The following is a 19,836-nucleotide window of genomic DNA, read 5'->3' as shown; positions in this document are numbered from 1 at the left end:
TCCAATGTTTGATCTTCTGTGAGGCATGTGGTAGATGGTCAAGGCATGCAGTGACTAAAGCTGTAGTCCTTAAGAAAACAAAGGGTACTATAGCAATAGAAACAATACATCCCACCACCCCCCTGGCAGGGAGAAAACCCTGAGGTTCCGTGAGAATCATAATGACTTTTTGGACTTGTTCGAATATGGATGAGTTTGGTATCTATGAACCGCAAATGACGAGTTTAGTGGGTGTACGCGTTTTCGCTACTCTACTTTGCAGCGTTCGTCTTATTTGTGGGTTTCTCCATCTGAACCCACGGGTTCCATTTTAGATACGGCATCCATTTTGTTTCTTGCCCTCACGTAGTCGGCGAACGGACAGTGTTCGCTTCGTGACCCTGGGAATCCCAAGCCCTTGTGGAAGACGCATTTGAGTGTGTCTTTATGACTAGGGGGATGATACGGGAAAGGCAGATGGCTCCTCTCGAGGCTCATCTTGCTGTGCCGGTCTATTGTTTCAGCCTTGCATGCGCTAGGCTTGAATCCTTTGATCCTGTGATCATGCTTCCGGTATTGCCCCCTACACTCTTTTCAATCTGTTGTCTGTCTTTGTCTCCCTTGCACCTGTTTCTGTCTCTTCTCTTAGCTCGTTTACGACTAGAGTGGAATGTGCTTAATGGTGAGATAACGTGCTTTTACAGTTGGGAACCGGCGATGTTACTGTAATTATGTTCCGGGCTCTTGAAAACATGAATGCGACCCTTTTGAAGTTTACTGTGGGAACTGAGTTGTAACCTTTTGTTCACTATGTTGTGCAATGACGAAAAGGTGTATAAAAAAGGAGCGATCCACGTTTGCAATTCGAAGCAGACTCTCAGAACCTACACGTGGTTGTACTTCTTGCGATCTCTGTATCCCTGCAGTAAATAAACGCTGATCTTTGACGCCGAAGGAAGTGTCCCGTGTCTCTGTGATTTGTACGCCGGAACAGGTAACCCACGAAGGTTTCAGGTGTTGTCCCCTGGCACCGCTGGGCCTTAGAATAGCCCAGTCCTTCAGTTGGCGCCAAACGTGGGGCGACATCAGCGGTACCGGTCCAAAGCCCGACGATCGTGAGGAACTTCGTGTGAAATCTCCGAGGGAAGGTGCACCCCGATTCATCGATCCTGTTGTTGAAATAAGTGGTCCGAAGATTTTTCCCGCCAAGATTCCCGCCTCCTGACGGCTGAGACGGACTGATGCCCTGACTGTCGACCTGTTTTGGCGCCTGGCGTAGTCCTTTGTACGTCGAGACGATAGACGGGCCTTCCTGGTGACGCCATTGTTCTCTCAGTTAAGTATTTATGGGTCGCTCCCAGAAACCTTGGTTGTTGTTGTTGAAACTTGGTTGTTTGCATGGTTCCATTGCATTTGTTGTTCTTAGTTGTTGGTTCTTAGTTGTTGGGTTTTTATTTGACGATTGCAATTGCCAAAAACCGAGGGTCTCGTATTTTTGCGAGGACATCGTAATTCGATAACCCTTGAAGTTTGTAAGCTCGGTTAGTGTGCACGATGCCTGGCCGTAGTACTTTGTTTGGTTTCTTTAAAGGTTGCGGTACGGATTCCCGGTTGGAGGACTCATGTCCGATACCTCCAGTTGGAACTCCGGGTTATGAGCTCTATAGTCGACACGGAGTGGGTCCAATTGCCTATAATGACTGTTGGATCCGCTATACGAAAAACGACGGTGTCCTTAGCTGGCCACCTCATGGTAGTTTCGAAACTGAGATTTTAGATAATCTCGAAGCAAAATTGTTTAAAAAGAAAGCTAGGCCGGCCATGTTTGATTCCTTTTGGTTATGGCGCAAAGAGGCCAAACAGAAAGAAATCAAGCAAATAAAGAAAAATAAGAGAGATGGTATCATTACAATGATGCAAAGTGCAGAACAATATCAGCGAGATAAAGACGAGAAGGAGAAGGAAGTTTTTACTACATTGCATCGTATGGCGGTGGATAAATGTTATCCGGTTTTACCGTCAAGTTCTGATAAGAAGGGAGAGGAATCGACAGAGGATCCTTTGTTATCCTATTTATTAAAATCACCACCTCCTTATGTACAGGGTACTGCAGCCCCTGTTGTTCCTCCTGTCCCTCAACCTGCTGTTCCGGCGGCTGCTGGTCAGCCTGTCGTTGGTCCTGTTCCTCCGAATCCTCTTGTTCCTCAAGTTGTCCCTGCTCCCTTACCTGCCCTTCTTCCTACTGCCCCTTTGCCTATACCATCTCAGACTATTGCTCCTGCTACTTCTGCTATCTTGGCTACTCCTACTGCTCATACGCTTAGTCCTCATGTTGTTGCTCCTGTACTTCTCTCCCCTTCCCCTTCTGTTCGTAGTCGTATACCTAATACTGTTGCTAATCTTTATTCCCCGCTTTTCGGACCGATACTTGGGTCCGATGTTCTGGCGTCTCTCAAAGACGGAGTCAAATTCCTGGTGGAAGGGAGAGTGACACGTTAGTGACTATGGCGCGAAAGTGGATTAGACATCCTGCTAAGTACACTCTGCGCATAGTTTACGACACGTTCTCTCAGTTTAATGAGCCCACACAAAGATTCGTGTTCGAGGAAATGTGTAAATCCTTGAGAGAAGAGTGGGATATTGATGAGTTAGATAATGTACCGCCCGATATGACTGAACTACAGAATCAGTTCTCGAGCGGCATGATTGTAGGCGGTAATGTACGACGTGCATTAGAGCGTTTGTTAGCCCTTAGGACTACTGTGCCTCCTCGAGTGTCGTTTGACAACGACTCTGATGATTGGAAAGCACAACCTGGTCAGTATCCCATGCGAGAAGATCCCCCAGTTTGGATGCCAGGTGATGCTACTGTCAATCCTGCAATTTTGCCGCACTTCCATAGAGTTTGGATACACCTCCCATGGAAGCGATCGGAAGTCTTGCAGGTAAAACAATCTTTACCTGACCCCCGGAAAAATCCGACAGGTTATTACAAGGAGTTATCCCAACTTGTGGATGCTACTATTATGAACCTTGCCGATATTGACATGTTGTTCGGTAACGTGGTACCGCAACCCATTTGGGCAAAAATTTGTCAAGAAAATCACGCAGCCGAGTTAGGAGGTGATTGGGCTGCTCTTGCGGCGGCTGATGCACTACAAGTTGGTGGGGCTAAGCCTGAACAGTTAATCACGGCTCTGCCCCAAAGAATCATTACGCTCATGAAAACGCTTATGCCAGCAATGAGGGTAAATTGGGACAAATTGTCTGCTTGCAAGCAAAAGAAGACGAGAGTGTCTCTGACTTCTTTACTAGATTTGAGGAGGCATTCATCGATCATAGTGGTCAGGATATGAGCACTGAAGGAGGTCAGCGGTTGTTTGTCGATAAGTTTGTGTTAAATCTGTTGCCTGAGCTATGCAACAAATTAAAAAATTCTGAAAGTTCATGGGGTGTTTCGACCATGGCTCAAATCTTAGCAACGGCTCAATACTATGAGAATAGGGAAAAAGAAGAAAATGATCGTGCAGACAAGAAAACGAAGGAGCTTAAAACTAAGGTCTTATTGCAGCAAGCATATCCTCCGTGCTCGAATCAAAATGACTCGCAACAGCAATATCGACCACAGGCGCAGTCTTCTAGGACGCAGTCGCGCTCTGACTCTTCTACACCCAGATCTATGCTTGGGTATAATCAATGTGCATATTGTAGGGGTGAGGGCCATTTAAAATTTAATTGTCCTGTTTTACATGACCGAAATAATGGTGTTTCGGCCCGAGGCGGTCGTAGTGGTCCTCAGCAGGCATCTTGAGGTAGAGGTCGTGGTACCTCTCAAAATCAGAATGAGCGTTCTACTTCTTCATCGGACTCGAACAATTGTTTTGATCAGCGCGATTCATCGTCCGGTCGATCTGCACAGTATCATGTGGATGACTATTACGTCGAGCATGACGTTGATGCAGACGGTAATTACTAGGACAGCCGTAGACAAAGAGAGGGAGTGGTATCAGTTCCGGTTGATCAGAGAGGGCCTTACGTCGCAGTTGACACATCGGGCGTGGTTGAGCCTTTTCTGTTGGACACTGGTGCAGTGAAAAGTTCCATCATGCATTTGAAACTCCCTGGCGCACCTTTGTCTGGCTTAACGAATGTTTCCGTTGGATTCTCGGGCGCCCTGGTTAGCAATCCAGTTTCTAGCCCTTTGCCCCTTACAATTGGGCCACGTGAGCTAGAGGCTCCTTTGATTTTGACTACTGGTTGTGGTGAGAATCTTTTGGGCCTGGATTTGTTGAAGCGGTTATATGCGACTTTGTACTGCTCTCCTACGAGAGTGGAGCTTACATTAGGTCAGAGAGTGATCTCTCCTATGTACTTGTCAACTGATAAGCTCCCACCGGAATTGAGTTCTCTTCCTGAGTCCTTGTGGGCAACAGGTCCCAATGATGTGGGCCTGCTGGACATATCACCTTATGTCGTGCAATTGAAATCGAATGTGCGATTACCACGTATTCCCCAGTATCGTATCTCTCTTGATGGTGAGCGAGCGCTCTTAGCGATCATTTATGACTTGATCAAGAAGGATGTCATTGAAGAAACTCGGGGAAATGTGTGTAATAGTCCTGTGTTACCTATTTTGAAACAAACTGACCCATCCAAGCCTCCTGTGTACCGTTTTGTCATTAATTTGAGAGAAGTAAACAAAATTGTGATCCCACAGTTCCCCGTGGTGCCTGACATTACAGCTTTGTTGACCCTGATTCCAGCCTCTGCTTCTTGGTTTTCGGTGATCAATCTGAAGAATGCTTTCTTTAGCATTCCGATTGCTGAGGAAAGCAGAGATCTATTCGGCTTCTCATTAGGTGGTCGTAGCTTTAGGTTTAAACGTGCTCCTCAGGGCTACTGTGAGAGTCCATCGAACTACAGCCAAGCCCTTAAGAGTCAACTTGATGCGTTTGTGTTACCGGCTGGTGCGGCCTTGATCCAATACGTTGATGACCTATTGGTGGCTGCTGACACAGAGCAGATTTGCAAAACTGCTACAGTATCGCTGTTACAGCATTTATGTGACTTACATCACAAGGTGTCACCTTCTAAGCTACAGTATTGTTGTCAAGAAGTAACCTATTTAGGTCACTTATTGTCAAAGGAGGGAAAAAGGTTGACCCCAGAAAGAATTGCAGCGATTGCTCGAATGACTGTGCCAACAACTCAGAGAGATGTACGTGCCTTTCTAGGTATTACGTCATACTGCAGACAATGGATTCCAAACTTTTCATTATTGGCGAAGCCATTGTTAGCTCTTATGTGCAAGGATGTTCCGACTCCTTTTCCATGGACTGAAGAGTGTCAGAAAAGTTTTTCTGAATTTCGTGATGTGTTGTGTTCGGCTCCTGTGTTAGGTACTCCTGATTACAGTAAGCCGTTTACATTATACGTTCACGAGAGAGAAGGTTGTGCGTTGAGTGTTTTGACGCAACAATTTGGTGGTGAGCAGCGTCCATGTGCATATTTTTCCTCGACCTTAGACCCAGTAGCTAGAGCATTGCCGAGTTGTCTAAGAGCGACAGCGGCAGCTGCGGTGTCCATTCGACAATCCGCAGGTCTGGTCATGGATAATATGCTTACGGTGATGGTTCCGCATGCAGTTGACACTCTCTTGAATCGAACAAAAACTCAACACTTGACGAGCGCAAGGTTGTCCGGTTATGAGTTGACGCTTTTGGCAAGTCATATACAGATCAAGCGTTGTAATGTGCTGAATCCAGCGGCATTGTTGCCGACTAATGTGGAATCAGATGATGTAGCACCACATGATTGTTATTTAAGAACTGAAGAAGAGACGAAAGGTCTTATTGACCTGAAAAACACTCCATTGGTAGATCCTGATGGTACTTTGTATGTTGATGGTTCATGCTTTAAGTTGCCGAATGGTGATGTGACGACTGCGTATGCTTCAGTGACGTTGAGTACGGTTGTGGAAACTGCGAGATTGAGTCAGAATTCAGCGCAAGCGGCAGAGTTGATTGCGTTAACGAGAGCGTGTGTTTTGTCTAAAGGGAAGCGAGTGAATGTGTTTACTGACAGTCAGTATGCATTTGGCGTAGCCCATAGTTTTGGTCGATTGTGGAGAGAAAGAGGATTTATGACATCGCATGGTACGAAGATCCAACACGGACAGCTCGTGAAGGAGCTTTTGGATGCACTTACATTGCCTAAGCAGGTGGCAATCATTAAATGCAGCGCGCATCGAAAGGTTACGGATGATGTGGGTCATGGTAACGCGTTTGCAGACGAGATTGCTAAGGAAACGGCCAAAAATTTGATGACTCGAATGTATGTTACGAGTTCTGTGAGGTGGCTGTCGGAGACTGGTATGTGTGAGGACACTGTGGAGAGTGTTAAAGCGATTCAGAATGAGGCTACCGAGATTGAAAAGACTAAGTGGAAAGAAAGCACTGGAAAGTTAGACGCGCATGGATGTTGGGTTGATTTGTCGGAATGTCAGAGGTGGATGTTACCGGATGCATATGTGCTTGCCGTTGTTACTATGGCCCACGGCTTGTCACATATTAGCGCGAAAGGTATATGTAAGTTGTTGTCTCCTGTATGGAAGAATGATGGGATTTCTAAGTGTGCTGAGAGAGTGGTTAAGAACTGTATGGTGTGTTTGATGTATAATCCTGGTAAGGGCACCCCCACTCCACCTGGTCATTTTACTCCTCCTACATGTCCCTTTGAAGTTATCCAATAGGACTTCATCCATATGGAGAGATGCAATAACGTTAAATATGTTTTGGTTGTGGTTTGCGCATTCTCCAGATGGATTGAGGCCTATCCTCTTAAGGATAATACTGCCCTGTCTACAGCAAAAGTCCTACTGAAGGAATATTTTCCTCGGTATGGAATGCCACGGATCGTATGGTCGGATAACGGAAGTGAGTTTGTGGGAAGTGTGATGAAGAGTGTGTGTAAAGGCCTTGGAATACGTCAGAAATTCCATAGCGCTAATCATCCTCAATCAGCGGGTTTAGTGGAGGGGTACAATGGTACTCTGAAACTGAAACTTGCCAAAATTCAAGCCACGACTGGTCTGTCATAGCCTGATGCACTGCCTCTAGCTCTCTTATCGACCAGGGCGACTGTGCACTCTCGAGTAGGGCTTAGCCCATATGAGATTGTGTTCGGCCGTCCTGCGAACATTTGGGGAGTCCCGAGGCCTAAACATTTTAACAGTCTTGAATATCCAATGTTGATTGACTATCTTTATGATCTGACTGCTAAATTGAGTTTGATTCATCAACAGGTTTTTGAAGCTCTACCGGCACAAACAGAGGGCCCTGGACATCGGCTCCAACCTGGTGGCTGGGTTGTCACCAGGAATTTTGGGAGAAAACGGAATCTCGAGCCAAGATTTGTGGGACCTTATCAAGTTTTGCTGGCCACAAGGACTGCAGTTCGGTTGGAAGGCAGGAAGAACTGGGTGCATGCCACCCATACGAAGAAGGTTCCACTTCCTTCGCCAGCAGAGAATTGGGTAAAAATTGGAATTGCCCCAACGGAGACCGAGGCCCTTCAACGCTACGTGCTGTTCAGTGATGCTCAACCTGTAGAGGACAATTTAGTTCAGTCAGATACACTTGTTGAATCGTCTGGAACTGTACCTTTGTCTTCAGCATTGGAGAATTCAAGTTCTGAACTGTCATCTGAACGGTCGAACACTGCTTTGCCATCTGAACAGTTATTTGAAGAGCAAACTCGACCTGGAAAAAGTCGATATTTTCTTCGATCGCGTGACAAGGACTAATAAAACCTTTTTTTTTGTTTTTAACTTCACATTACCCCCTCACTGTTGCTACGAACATTGTGAACATTTGCATTTTTTCATTGATTTTGAGTTTTTCAATTCTCTTTCTATACATCACATGTGTTCCTTTTCTGTACAGCTAGGAGACTTGTATTAAAATTGAATGTTTATTTAATTAAAACCTATCATCCGGGTTGACCGTAGGGCCGTGCGGGTACCTCCTTCTGTTTAGCAGGTTTCTGACACTAGGTCGGTTACTTTTGTCGATTCCTGGGAACTCCTGGGAATTGATAATCGCTACTCAGAACGAAGTGCGTCAAGAACGTTACGGACGGTTTTTAGAGGATGGAGTTCTCTAAGCTGTCGGAAGTAGAGAGGATGTCGGCGCAAAGATCCAAACTGCATAAGGTTTTGCGAACAAAATGTTTTCTGTTTCAGGTATTCCTGCTGTTCCTGACTGTTTCTATGCTACTGGTTGGTGGAGTGTATTTTGGAATTCAGTCGTTATTGCCTTCCACTTCACCTACTTCTTCTTCTTCTCATGATCTGAATTCTGTTTCTACTGTTTCTCCACATTCCTTTCATCTTCTGCCCCAACACGAACAGGTTAGACGTGCGGAATTTATGAACAACTCCTTTGTCAAACTTCTTCATCAACATCAACTGGTGATGAACACTACCAACTGTTGGGTGTGCGGGTTAATGCCACATACCATGGATAAGGGTATTCCGTATTTGGTTCTTCCTTACAGCTCCCAGGGGTCAGCTCGAGCATTTCAAACCATGTTCCGTAGTGCACTAGATTCCTTCCCGCGTCGAGAGCCACGCTCCACAGACCTTGGTCCTGGCCCGTACCACAAGTCTTTGGCGATAGCGATTGCTGACTTGGATAGAGATATTTTTGATGCATCGCTTATTCCAGAGGAAGAGGTGCGAGCATACAAGGATCTCAGTGAGGCTGAGTATAGTATGTCAGTGGGTGATAGACAGCTTAAGAGCTCGTCTCCGATCTGGATCGTATCCCACCTCGGTAAATTCTGCTTGAAAGGTCTTGGTTATAATCCGAGAACTCAGCTTGGGAAGAGTGCTTGTACTGAGACGTACGTTTTACCGATGCTCTCTTCCCCTGTCCTCCTAACTGCCAAGGGTACCTACTTTGTATGTTATGATCGCGCTTATACGTGGTTGCCCCGTGATTTCTCGGGCACCTGCTATATCGCGAATCTTTTGCCACCGACTTTCACAGTTGCCTCAGACTATCACAAGACTAGAGTTGTGAGAGGCGTTCTCAGCAAAGAGGACACTGCCGGTCAAGAAGCCAGGAGACTTCTTTAAGGGTTTCCTGCCGTTTTGGGGACCTATGATCAATAGTAGGAACCTGAGACAGTTGACTCGTGTGGTAGAATCGACTGCTAACATAACTGCAAGTGCTCTTGCTAATCTGACAGCAGAGCTTCAGGCGGATAGACTTATGACGTTGCAGAACCGTATGGTTCTAGACTTTGTACTCGCAGATAGAGGTGGTGTGTGCAAGGTGATCCATTCAAGCTGCTGTATTTTCATTCCTGATAACGCTCCAACTGTTTATCAAGCCATCTCGAAGTTGCACAAGATCTCCGAGTCCATACACGTGGACGAAGGTGATTGGACGCATCTTGGATGGTTTTGGGGTCTGATGTCGACTTGGGGTTGGAAGATTCTGATGATCGTAGAGGTTGTTGTGATGTTTCTGTTCACGTGTTGTCTTTGCGTGCAGTGTGGTCCTGCCTTATGTGGCCTCTGTGCTACAACGTGTATAAGAAGGCCATCTGTTACTAAAGAGACATTGATGGATAGAATAATGTTCCAGCAAGAACTGAACGATCTGATGAATATCGAAATCGATTCTGATATCGACTAGTGCTTGCCTACATGAGGGCAAAAGGAGCGTCTGAGGTTCCGTGAGAATCGTAATGACGTTTTGGACTTGTTCGAATATGGATGAGTTTGGTATCTATGAACCGCAAATGACGAGTTTAGTGGGTGTACGCATTTTCGCTACTCTACTTTGCAGCGTTCGTCTTATTCGTGGGTTTCTCCATCTGAACCCACGGGTTCCATTTTAGATACGGCATCCATTTTGTTTCTTGCCCTCACGTAGTCGGCGAACGGACAGTGTTCGCTTCGTGACCCTGGGATTCCCAAGCCCTTGTGGAAGACGCATGTTCCTTTGAGTGTGTCTTTATGACTATGGGGATGATACGGGAAAGGCAGATGGCTCCGCTCGAGGCTCATCTTGCTGTGCCGGACTATTGTTTCAGCCTTGCATGCGCTAGGCTCGAATCCTTTGATCCTGTGATCATGCTTCCGATATTGCCCCCTACACTCTTTTCAATCTGTTGTCTGTCTTTGTCTCCCTTGCACCTGTTTCTGTCTCTTCTCTTAGCTCGTTTATGACTAGAGTGGAATGTGCTTAATGGTGAGATAACGTGCTTTTACAGTTGGGAACCGGCGATGTTACTGTAATTATGTTCCGGGCTCTTGAAAACATGAATGCGACCCTTTTGAAGTTTACTGTGGGAACTGAGTTGTAACCTTTTGTTCACTATGTTGTGCAATGACGAAAGGGTGTATAAAAAAGGAGCGATCCACGTTTGCAATTCAAAGCAGACTCTCAGAACCTACACGTGGTTGTACTTCTTGCGATCTCTGTATCCCTGCAGTAAATAAACGCTGATCTTTGACGCCGAAGAAAGTGTCCCGTGTCTCTGTGATTTGTACGCCGGAACAGGTAACCCACGAAGGTTTCAGGTGTTGTCCCCTGGCACCGCTGGGCCTTAGAATAGCCCAGTCCTTCAACCCCATCCAATGCCATACTTCAAATTAGCAAACAAACAGATCAGGAAACTAAACAATACAATCAGCCAGTCCATTACGGTATGCTTGAGTGTGGGAAGCATCAGAATCAATAGCCCTTTAAATAGTACTTTCAGTAAAAATGTCTCCAAGTTATGACTGACCACTCTGTTTCAACCCAAACTCCTGCCACAGCCTAACCTCGCTGTGGTGCATTCAGCTTACCACCCTGAGAGAACAGCAGATCAGTGTCACTGGTCAGCAGTGGGATCCAGGTATCGCCGTCAGTGTATATTACTGTGCCACAAGAGACTGAGTTGTGGTCTGATGTGCTCTTGAAACTGAGGACCTCGAAAGGATTACAGATGTGTTGTTGAACAGTCTGAACCTGTTCATGGGCTGCCTGTCCCAATGTTGGTGTAGTTTGGGGCTTTCCATTTCATTCTGCTGTGAGCAATTCCTCTGAGTCAGGAGATGATGCTGGTCGTTCTGCTAGGCCTTTGGGTTGCAACCATGTTCAAGCGTCATTCAGGGTCTAGAAGCAGTGAGTGTGGTCTCCGTCTGTAACATGGCTCGCCCCCCCCCGGGGATTTTGGGGCCCCGGGAGGAAGGGTGGGGGGAAGGATTAGGCTGGGGGACAGGAAGCGGAGTTTGTGCTGATTGGGCTGGTCAGGGGGATTAGGGCTGCCTTGGGCTCTTTTTGGGCTGGGGATTATAAGAACGCCCATCTTGGGTCACTGTGCACCATTTCGTGGGACAGTGACCCAGCAGCTGAGTAGCAGGAAAATTGTTGTCCCGCCTGCCCTCCCTTTAAGACATGTTGTGGGATGGTTTGAAAAGGGGGGTCTGTTCATGGTTCCTGAGGGTTTTTTGGTGGTTGAAGGGGTTTTGTTGGGAGCAGGTGCTTTCTTTGGTTTAGGTTGGCTGGAATTGATGTCGCTGGGAGCAGGTGCTGGAAAGTTGTTACTAGAGTGGCGCTTTTTCCTAGTTAAAGGGGAGGTAAGATAGGAGGAATGAGTTTTCCTGGACGGAGGGGGGGGTGGAGTGTACATATGGAGGTGTTTAAACAGTTGAGGCAGGCATTTGGGTAATTGGTACTTATGTTTATGTTGTTTATGTTGTTGGCGGAGGAACTGTTTAGGGGTGGGGTGGGGGTTTTGGTCAGGTATGTGTATATTTAGTTAGGTCTAGTTTTGTACGGCAAAGGCCAAGGATGTGGTATGTTTTCAGGATGCACCTGTTTCCCAATAAAGCGCCCTTTATCATACCTTATATTGTCTCCGGTCAGTCTTTCCCCTCCCCGTCTCCTGATGGGCCCCAAAGTTGGGGTAACACAGCTATGTAGGAGGCGTGCCGAAATTTCACCTCTGCAGTGTAGTCTGTGTACGCTAGATCTCACAGTTTTCATAGCACACTGTTCCTTTTGCCCAGAAGAGCCAGAGGACCTAGTCTCTGCCCTGTATTTGAGGCCTCATGCAATCACCGGGCGCAGGGTTTGACCCGGTAGGCAGTGAGCACGTTCAATAGCAATAAATTTCTGTATCCTGCCAGCCAGCACTGTCTCCGATAGCCACTGCTCGAGGAAGAATTTGAAATTAGGGCCTTTGTGCATTCTAAGAAGCCAACAAAATGCACGTTGTTACGCTGAATGCAGCCGTCGGCATCCTTCATTCAGCATTGAACTGTGGAACTCATAGCAGTTTGTGTAGATTCTGTGTCGTCAACTCAGTCCACCAGTTTCCAACGGTCAACATAGAGCAGTCTGTCATCCAAGCATACTGAGCCAATCTTAGACTCCAGGGGTGTTATGATGATGAGTATGGCTTGCAGGTGCACTCAAATTGGGATAAATGGCAATGAAGATTGACTTCAAGGTGGCACAGAGGTATGTCATCATCCACTACACTGCCTGGGGCTGCCCCTATCAAGGAATGATTCTGGTTGGCCTTGGTATTCACCATAGTCGACAGGGGCCCCGAGGCTCATGTCATCAGAGTACCCTCTGTCACAGAGAGTGGCCACATACACCCCCACGGGCGAGTGAGTAGCATCAGGGGGCCATTGGGACATAAGACCAGCTGGTGCCCAACTGAGGGAAGTTCAAAGGCAACAGGTGGGGGCCCCCTGAGGACATCCACCTCCAAGTGTTGTAGTTCACTGAGATGGAGGGCCCTCCGCCATGTACTCAGGACACAGGACTCCGGGGGGGGTGTGGGGGGGGGAGTGTTGGACTTGGCCCTTATGGCAGGTTCACCCCTAATCTTTTTGCTTTTTATCTGTGATATGCGTGGATGATTTTCTGGTCTGTGCGCACTTTTTCTCTGTGTCCCAGAGTAAAGTGCGTGCATGTAGTTAGGCTGGCCTGCTCTCCCATAGGGATGCATGGGGAATGTCTGTGTCCCTAGTAATTCCTGATGTGTGGGGAGTGCATGCTCGAGTTTGGTATGTGCGTGTTCGTGGGAATGAATGCTTCGCAATGATGTATGTTGCGTGAATGTGGCATGTGTAGAAATGCCATTTCTGGGACTTGGCATATTGCTGGAAAAAATGCCTGCAGTGTGATTGGCTGGAGCTGGCTGGGGAGCCTGGCTCCAGGAAGGCTGGATGGGTCTGCCCGGTGGTGAGTGTGAGATCAGCATGCTTGATGGCTTGGGAGGAGTGCACTTGGTCCCTGATGGGCCTGGACTTTCCCCGGACAATGCTGGCTCCACCCCCTGTAGTGCGACTGATGGCCCTAGCCTTGCCAGTAAATAGAGAGGGTGGTTGGGGTAAACAGAGTACTTCAGAACCAGCTGCGACTGGTTTTCCCCCACCCTACACCCTTGAGACAAAGGGGTTTTCCTGTATAAGAAGGGGCTGTGTCCCCATGCAATTTGTCCTGTTCTTGGTTCTGCCTAGGATCTTGCCAGAGGGGGCTGCTGCTGCTGCAGGGGCCAAGAGGACCGCCACTTGGCTGTCTCCCTGCCTGGAGACCCAGTGTGTGGCTCTGGCCCTGCCTTGCCCCTCTGCCTGCCCCCAGACCCTGCTGGAGCTGTTCTTGTGCCTGGAGGCGCCCTGATCTGGATTTGTAGCGCTAGGAGCACTTTCTTTGTGCCCCAGCGCTTTGCTGATATTTCTAGCGCTAGGCGCGCTTTCTGTGGCCCCTAAGCGCTTGGGAGCGCTTTGTGTGCAGCCGGTGCCCACCCGGCATCTGCCCGTCGGATTGTGCCGATTTGCCGATTTTCGGCATTAGCGAGTGCCCACCTCGCTTTATATTTAATTTATGGCCGTGCCTACCCGGCATTGCCCCGTGGTGTTTATTTGATTTAGAGCCGGTGCCCACCCGGCATTGCCCAGGAAATCACCGCCGCAGCCCGGGAGCACTGGAAGCTGTTGCCGGGCCGCCGCGCTTCCTGCAGCGACCCGGAAGTCCCGCCTTCTGACCCCCAGGGCCGCGCTGCCATTGGCGGCCCCGGCGGAAGTCAGGCGGAGGGGAAAGGAGACGAGTCCAGGCAGAGCGCGAGAGGAGCAGCCGGCTCCCGTGTCCGCGAGTCTCCCGAGCGGAGAGCCGTCCCGCCAGAGAGGGAGCAGCGCCGAGGACACCCGGTGAGTGCAGCGGGGCCGAGGGAGAGCGAGGGAAGGGAGGAGGGCGTCGGGGCACGTTGTCGGTGCCGCCCCTCCCCTTCCGTGTGCGGGCCGAGCGAGGCCCTCGTTGTATTGAGCCCGAGGCTCTGGGGGCATTACTGATTCCTGAGTCCCCCGTGAGGGACTCCAACGATCCCGGGCATTTTATTAGTTAAGCCCACGAGGCTCGAAGTGCCAGATGCAATTTAGGAGCCCCGAGGCTCCTGGGGGCAATCTAAGTTTCCCGAGCCCTGAGAGGCTCCCGCCCAGTAATTATTGTAGAGCCCCGTGGCTCTGAGGCGCCAGTTGCTTGTTGAGCCCCGAGGCTCCCCACGCCCACATCGAGTTAGAGCCCTGAGAGAGGCTCTGGGGGCATTTGATTATTTTTAGAGCGCTGAGCTCTATTTGCACATTTGCTTGGTGAGCCCTTGAGAGGCTCCTTGTTCATTTTGTTCTTGAGCCCTCCTGGCTCCGACATTGCCCAGTCCTATTTAACAACTGTCCAGCACTTAGTGGACAGTTGCCACGTTTAGGCTTTGTGTTCTGTGCTGCCTGCACAGACCCCCTGACATTGAGACTCGGGGCATTCCGCCCCTTTCAAGGCCAGTTGGCCTGAGGGACATTTATGAGTGCTGTGCTTTGTGCACCCGCGCATTGTAATTTCTTGTTATGTAATTCTTGCGCATGTGTTCTAACCTGTACCTTTTCTAAAAGTGACCTGATTAGGTATTCTTATGGTTATCCCCCTTTGCTAAATGTGACCTGCAGAGAGGATTGTTTAGGTTTATCAACTGTGCTAAATGTGACCTGCACAGTGAAATGTTGATTCTGCTTACCTTTTCTAAAAGTAACCTGATTAGGTATTCTTATGGTTATCCCCTTTTGCTAAATGTGACCTGCAGAGAGGATTGTTTATGTTTATCCATTATGCTAAAGGTGACCTGCATAGTAGAGTGTTGATGGTTCATTTTATGTTTAGGTTTCCTTCCCTTTGCTAAGAGTAAATTGCTTAGGTGTTGGTATTCCTTCCTTAGGTCCTGGTTACCTGCGTGATTTACCTACAGTGAGTTAGGGTTGCGTAGGAGGTCCTTACTGTTCCAGTGATTACTGGATGTGTGTTGCATTTGTAATTTTGGTGCTACTCATTCTATGTTTACGACATAAGTGTATATCTACCAGTATTATTATCTAACAAGTGCCTACCCCTGACAGTGGTCCATGTGGCCCTGTCCTGTACATAATTCCCCTTGTAAATTCTGCCCGTGCCTCTGGCACATTGTACAGTTTGCGTGTGTTATCTAATGTGTTTTGTTTATTATAATACAAAGGCTATTTTTGATATATATCCTTGTGTGGAGTCTTTCTTTGTGGTGGGCCTTGGGTGTTGTTGCTGGGGTGCGTGCGCAAATACTTAACTCATACCGCCTCCAAGTTTAGCCTAGACTGCTCGCGCCACGCTACCTAGAGGGCGAGTGGGGGTTGCCTTGGTGTGTGACTCCCCTGCCCTGACTTTAGAGATGGTGATCCCTGACTGACCTCGACGCGAGTCTTGGCCGGCCAGGGTCCCGTTTCTAACATTGGCGGCAAGCGGTGAGGATAAGGATTTGTGTTTGCGCTGTACCACAGTGGCGACAGGCCACACTTCAAAGCTCTGCATTTTTAGATAACCGCATTTTGGGGGATTATTGTTTTTTAGGGAAGTTCAGTTTTGCTTCTCCTGAAAGGTGTCACTTTGTATTTTGTCCAGTACCTTGTTCCCCGCCCTGCTCCCAGAGTTTGGTACCTGTGTCGCTAGTGGTCAGGTTGAGAGAATCAGGGGTGGTAGAAACTGCCTTACCAGTCCGAGGGGAGGGTTGTGTGTGAATGAGTGTGTGTTACGCTGGACAGTGGAGTGCAAGTTCTCTGATAGGAATCTTGCTGAATTTTGTGATTGTATTCTCCTGTTTAGCTCAGACCCCCAGGTTCCCTGTGTCAAACTTTTCCCGAGAACGTCCACCAAAATGGAGCCAGTTTTTGATCTCTGTAGTCTGTTTAGGTACAGTAGGTTAGAGCTGGTCAGATTCTGCGAAAAGGGAGGCATAGAGGTGAGTGAGTTGGTTACTCAGTCCCAGCTTAGGGACAGCCTAATCCTGTGGCAAAAGGATCAGTGGGATCTCGAGCACAGAGAGAGAGATAGGGCCCGGGCCGCACGCCATGAGGGTGGTGAGTCTGTGGTGGAGCCCTGAAGATTCTGTTGATGAATGTGAGTTGGATGGTGATGACAGTGGATGGATGTCAGCAGAGAGTGAGGACCCCATAGATAGGGAGTCCCTTGCTGGGTCCAGTGTCAGTACCAGCGCCCCGTCCCTTTCCCTGTCCCCAGAGGAGTGGTTGGATAGGAAGGAAGAGAGGGAGTATCAGCTAGCGTTGGAACAACTCAGGTTGGAGCATGCCAAGCTAGAGACTGAGAGGGCCTTGTTCAGGGAGAAGGTAGCCCGAGAGAGTAGGTTACCCCCTGAGTGCATGTGTAATTGTCTGGATTCCCCAGGGAGGGTGGAGTCCAGTGGTGGCAGCTTTTTAAGTGTTGGTGTAGACAAGTCCCACTCCCAGTTCCACGAATATGTTGGCTGTTTCCGCCGCATGAGAGTTTAGGGTTGAAGTTCAGGAGACTTAGGAAACTGCCTCATCAGTCTTGGGAAGACTTTGAGAATGAGTGTTGTGGAGCACTGTTTGATTGGGAAAAGGCTCACGTGAACGACAAGTCTGGCGGATTGTTTTGCATGGTTGTCACAGAGCACCTGCTCAGTTATTGTGTGCCAGAGTTGCGCCAGCACCTGTTGAAGTTTGGATCGTTTTGTGCATGTGAGCTTGCAGCGGAAGCCGACCGATGGGAAGGTGCAAGAGGTTCCTTAGCACCGCTAGTGAGTGATTCCAATAATAGTGGGTCAGGTTTTCTCCAACCCAGCGTGGTGGAGGAGGGTGAGAGTAGCCCAGCTAGGTCTCAGTATAGTGAGGAGGGTGTAGGGGCTTGCTGTCTGTCTCAGTGGAGCGGAAGTGAGTGTGAGACCGAGAGTCCCCAGATGCCCAAAGCCCTGCCTCAGAGCCTGGATGGTTTCTTTAGGGAACACCAGGGTGGGGACCTATGCTTACCTGTTAGTCCACTTGAGGGAGATCTCCTAGTGTGTGGAGGACCTGGAGCATCTGTGAGCGGAGCTTCTGTAGTTTTGGAGTCTGGCAGTACTGCTCCAGGAGAGAGAGTACAGAAGTCCAGTGAGATGAGTGATTTGGGAGTGACCTGTGAGTCCTCAGAAGTCCTGGAGTGCCAGGCAGTGATTCCACCAAAGGTTCTAGACCAGAGGTTGGAGGTCCATGTTCAGGGTTTGCCTGACCTGAAGGGTGGGAATACTGTAAGCAGTGTCCTAACCAGGTCTTTCTCCAGAGGTACCGCCCCGGTTGGGAGGGAGCAGGACTCTGGAAGGGGGTGCAGAGGGTGGGAAAGCCCACCTCTGACCCCGTTACCACCTGAGGGGTTAAACCCTAGGTTGGGAGAGTGGTGTTTAGAGGGTACCCCTCGCAGGAGGAGGAGGAACCCTAGGAGAAGAGGTAAGGGGAGGAGAGCCTTCCCTGAGACTCCTGGTCCACCTAAGGTTGTAGACCCTAGGCTGGAGAACCAGTGGCAGTCTAGCCCTGTCTTGCAGACAGGAAGAGTGGAGAATGGCTGTTATGTGCCAGGGGTTACTACCCCCCACTTGGTGAGTTGGCAGGATCCAGTGGCACCTGGGTGGCCTAGGGCCTGGTCCTCGCCGAGGGCAGCTGGAGAGTACCAGTGGGGTAATCCAGTGAGTCCCTACAGTAGCTTTAGAAGGAACCCTAGGGGTTCACAGTGGCGTAAAACAGGAGGGTGTCCCTGCAGTTGCGGGCCCGCGTCCGTGTTTTATCGCCCCAAGCAGGGAAGTCCATCACGGTGGTGATTGGTCTGCCCTGCGTTTTGGCTGGTAGGGGGTTGTGTTGGACTTGGCCCTTATGGCAGGTTCACCCCTAATCTTTTTGCTTTTTATCTGTGATATGCGTGGATGATTTTCTGGTCTGTGCGCACTTTTTCTCTGTGTCCCAGAGTAAAGTGCGTGCATGTAGTTAGGCTGGCCTGCTCTCCCATAGGGATGCATGGGGAATGTCTGTGTCCCTAGTAATTCCTGATGTGTGGGGAGTGCATGCTCGAGTTTGGTATGTGCGTGTTCGTGGGAATGAATGCTTCGCAATGATGTATGTTGCGTGAATGTGGCATGTGTAGAAATGCCATTTCTGGGACTTGGCATATTGCTGGAAAAAATGCCTGCAGTGTGATTGGCTGGAGCTGGCTGGGGAGCCTGGCTCCAGGAAGGCTGGATGGGTCTGCCTGGTGGTGAGTGTGAGATCAGCATGCTTGATGGCTTGGGAGGAGTGCACTTGGTCCCTGATGGGCCTGGACTTTCCCCGGACAATGCTGGCTCCACCCCCTGTAGTTCGACTGATGGCCCTAGCCTTGCCAGTAAATAGAGAGGGTGGTTGGGGTAAACAGAGTACTTCAGAACCAGCTGCGACTGGTTTTCCCCCACCCTGCACCCTTGAGACAAAGGGGTTTTCCTGTATAAGAAGGGGCTGTGTCCCCATGCAATTTGTCCTGTTCTTGGTTCTACCTAGGATCTTGCCAGAGGGGGCTGCTGCTGCTGCAGGGGCCAAGAGGACCGCCACTTGGCTGTCTCCCTGCCTGGAGACCCAGTGTGCTGGCTCTGGCCCTGCCTTGCCCCTCTGCCTGCCTCCAGACCCTGCTGGAGCTGTTCTTGTGCCTGGAGGCGCCCTGATCTGGATTTGTAGCGCTAGGAGCGCTTTCCTTGTGCCCCAGCGCTTTGCTGATATTTCTAGCGCTAGGCGCGCTTTCTGTGGCCCCTAAGCGCTTGGGAGCGCTTTGTGTGCAGCCGGTGCCCACCCGGCATCTGCCCGTCGGATTGTGCCGATTTGCCGATTTTCGGCATTAGCGAGTGCCCACCTCACTTTATATTTAATTTATGGCCGGTGCCTACCCGGCATTGCCCCGTGGTGTTTATTTGATTTAGAGGCGGTGCCCACCCGGCATTGTCCAGGAAATCACCGCCGCAGCCCGGGAGCACTGGAAGCTGTTGCCGGGCCGCCGCGCTTCCTGCAGCGACCCGGAAGTCCCGCCTTCTGACCCCCAGGGCCGCGCTGCTATTGGCGGCCCCGGCGGAAGTCAGGCGGAGGGGAAAGGAGACGAGTCCAGGCAGAGCGCGAGAGGAGCAGCCGGCTCCCGTGTCCGCGAGTCTCCCGAGCGGAGAGCCGTCCCGCCAGAGAGGGAGCAGCGCCGAGGACACCCGGTGAGTGCAGCGGGGCCGAGGGAGAGCGAGGGAAGGGAGGAGGGCGTCGGGGCACGTTGTCGGTGCCGCCCCTCCCCTTCCGTGTGCGGGCCGAGCGAGGCCCTCGTTGTATTGAGCCCCGAGGCTCTGGGGGCATTACTGATTCCTGAGTCCCCCGTGAGGGACTCCAACGATCCCGGGCATTTTATTAGTTAAGCCCACGAGGCTCGAAGTGCCAGATGCAATTTAGGAGCCCCGAGGCTCCTGGGGGCAATCTAAGTTTCCCGA

Source organism: Lissotriton vulgaris, chromosome 3_1, assembly GCF_964263255.1.
Source record: "Lissotriton vulgaris chromosome 3_1, aLisVul1.2, whole genome shotgun sequence".
NCBI classification, from domain to species: domain Eukaryota; kingdom Metazoa; phylum Chordata; class Amphibia; order Caudata; family Salamandridae; genus Lissotriton; species Lissotriton vulgaris.
The sequence above is the reverse complement of the archived record's forward strand: the minus strand, read 5'-3'. Positions refer to the sequence as shown.